This window comes from Myotis brandtii, unplaced genomic scaffold, assembly GCF_000412655.1.
Source record: "Myotis brandtii unplaced genomic scaffold, ASM41265v1 scaffold385, whole genome shotgun sequence".
NCBI lineage: Eukaryota > Metazoa > Chordata > Mammalia > Chiroptera > Vespertilionidae > Myotis > Myotis brandtii.
In genome coordinates, this window is record NW_005364785.1 from 194,739 (window position 1) to 197,627 (window position 2,889).

Here is a 2,889-nt window from a genome sequence, read left to right on the forward strand (position 1 = left end):
GCCTGCGCCCTGTCTCCTGTCCGACCAACACCCCCCACTTCTTCTAACGCCACTTCTTCAAAATAGACTCGCCCAGGCCGAAAACGACTTCTGTGCATAGGCCACGAAGTTTCAATAGCACTGTACGTGCGCGCCCGCACGTGGTATTTTGTGGAAGAGCCACACTCAAGGGGCCAAAGAGCCGCATTGGCTCGTGAGCCGCGGTTTGCCGATCACTGCACTAGACTAAGGTGCTGACCCTCCAGTTTCTACAAAACATGACCTGTCTAGCATTGTCATTCTGGATTGATAGAATTTCAAAGAATCAATAGAGAAAAAAATGGCATTTTATTTTACCTTTGACATATTATTTTTGAAAAGTTAAAAATAGCTCCCAGGCCCTGGCCGAAGTGGCTCAGTTGGTTGAAGTGTTGTCCTGTACACCAAAGGGTCGTGGGTTCGATTCCGGGTCGGGGCACATACCTAGGTTGTGAGTTTGGTCTGGTTCCCGGTCTGGGAGAATACAGGAGGCAACCAATTGATGTCTCTCTCTCTCTTTCTCTCTTTCTCCCTTCCCCTCTCTAAATATTAATAAACATATTCTCGAGTGGGGATTAAAACAAAAAATAAAAGCTTCCAAAGCCTTGTTATAGCTAATTCGGATTCCTAGGGAAGACTTGGTACAAGCTGAGAGGCAGCAAGGGATGGCAAGATAGTGGCAAACAGAACTAGTCATGTACCTGTGGTCCAGGATGGGGCAGACGGCCCTGATTAGACCCTCCAAACCTGAGGACATATGGCACTATTATGCTACACTTAGGGCTTATAGCCTTTGTTATTTTTCTTCCCATACACATTTTTGTGTCCAGTTACTTAGGTAAATCTCCTAGAAGTAGAATTATTAGGTGAAAGGGTATGTAACTTTCTAAGGCAACCCATTGATGTCTGGTTATCCAGTATGTATCAAAGGCTTTTAATTCCCACTCCCCAAAAAAGTTTGAGAGAGACCATTTTACTACATACCTTTGACAATTCTAGGTATTTTTATCTTTTGGATCTTCAACCACTTATTCTTTAAAAAAGTAAAATCACTTTGAGAAATTAGTATTTGTTGCTTCGTTGTACAGAATATATCAAAGTCAGAAGAAAAAAAGCAACTTACTGAGCAAACTCTACTTTTTCTGCCCAACTGTTCAGTTAAATTCAGTTTACTGGGTAGTCTATATACTGCCCTCTTGCAGTCTAGTTCGAAAGAGTTGAAGGTATTTTGATTTATAGAGACCTTTTATAGCGAATGTGTTGTTAAGAAAACCTGTCTCATCAGTCACAATTCCTTAAAACGAATTCCACTGTAGGAATGCAGTGTTAAGACATGGGAGTGAGCACTCTAAACATCTAGATCAGTGATTCTCAACCTTCCTAATGCCGCGACCCTTTAATACAGTTGCTCATGTTGTGGTGACCCCCAATTTCATTGTTACAAATTGAACATAATTAAAGCATAGTGATTAATCACAAAAACAATATGTAATTATGTATGTGTTTTCCGATGGTCTTAGGCAACCCCTGTGAAAGGGTCGTTCGACCCCCAAAGGGGTCGCGACCCACAGGTTGAGAACCGCTGATCTAGATGTATTCGATTTTCACATTACTTTTCATGCTTTAAGAAGTAACATAGAAGCTCTATATCCTCCAAATAAATTTTTCAGATAGTCATGCTCTGTGCCTGCAGTATATAGACCCACGTAATTGTACTGCGAAGAAAAAGTTAAGCTAAAACAGTATTTTGAGTGCCATTCAGTATGTATGTTTACTCTTTCTTTCTAGCAAGTTAAAACATGTCCCCCTTTATTTTAGAGACTGGCATAACGACTTAAGTGAAAATCACTTTCCTAACTAAATCACGATGTTAATTAGCACCGAGGGAAGAATAAAAAGTGCTTTGAGTCCACTGTAGACGTGAACAGAACATGATCCGACACCCATGCAGGAAACATGCTCTTTCAGGAGTCTTTTTACTTTATATGGTGTCACGGATGTCCACCTCATGAGCTGCTCCCAACGCAGGCTTTGCCTCTACAGAAGCTCTGAAAGATGACAGGGTGGGGCCGTATTATAATAGAGCCAGAGCAGTCATTTCAGGTGAACTGTCCTGCGTGTCTTGTGTTTCTTGATCTTCCAAACTTCATATTCCACCTATTTGTCTCTGGGAATGTATTATAATCCAGAGAGAATACTGTTAAATGCCTTGGGGGGTGGGGAGTAGGGTGCTGCACAAAAATTGTTTCCCTAAGATCAACAGGTGCTAATGAGAGAAATGTCTAAGCTAAAGAAATCAACAGGTCCTATCATGAATTGGTCCATTTTAAGTCAGCAGAAATTCATTCGTGGCTAAACAGATGACTCATAAAGTAAAACCATGTAAAACAACAGGATCATGCATCATAGAAATGCACACTTGAAACCTACATAATCTTACTAACCGGTGTCATCCCAATACATTTCATTTACAATATTTTTTAAAAGAAAAAGAAATTGCCTTTAGTTTGCTGCTAGCTTCAGGAATAGGTAGGAACTGTTTGCTGACTCCTTAACGTCTATTCTTAAAATGCAAAGACCTGCAGAGATGCAAATGCTTCCAAACAGTCAGCTGTCTTGATTTTGAATACAGAGTCAAGGGGCAGTCCCCTGCCTCGGCACTAGGGGTTCACACGATTTCTTTCAAAATCCATGGGGCCCCAAACCGATCGGCATCGTTCTCAAACAAAGACCCTCAGGTTGCAATCCCGCAACACCGCGAAGGACACGCACAGCGTGTGCGGGTGGAAACCCGGATCATCGTGGGCCAACTAGGGCCTGGAAGGCACCTCTCCCTGGAGCTACGGAGAGCGCCCCCCCCCCGCCCCCGAC

General features: G+C 42.5%; 1 protein-coding gene across 2 annotated transcripts in view; it reads right to left on the reverse strand.

The window, feature by feature from the left end:
• TRAF6 (TNF receptor-associated factor 6, E3 ubiquitin protein ligase) overlaps positions 1-2,889 on the reverse strand; it is a 30,831-nt gene that overhangs the window by 14,791 nt on the left and 13,151 nt on the right. The window contains exon 1 of one of the 2 annotated variants that reach the window (XM_014544902.1): positions 337-356. The exons of the other annotated variant lie outside the window; for it this stretch is intronic. The gene's annotated coding sequence lies outside the window, so the exon portion shown is untranslated. Of the gene's footprint in view, positions 1-336; positions 357-2,889 lie in introns of those variants that run through there. 2 annotated transcript variants of the gene reach the window in all.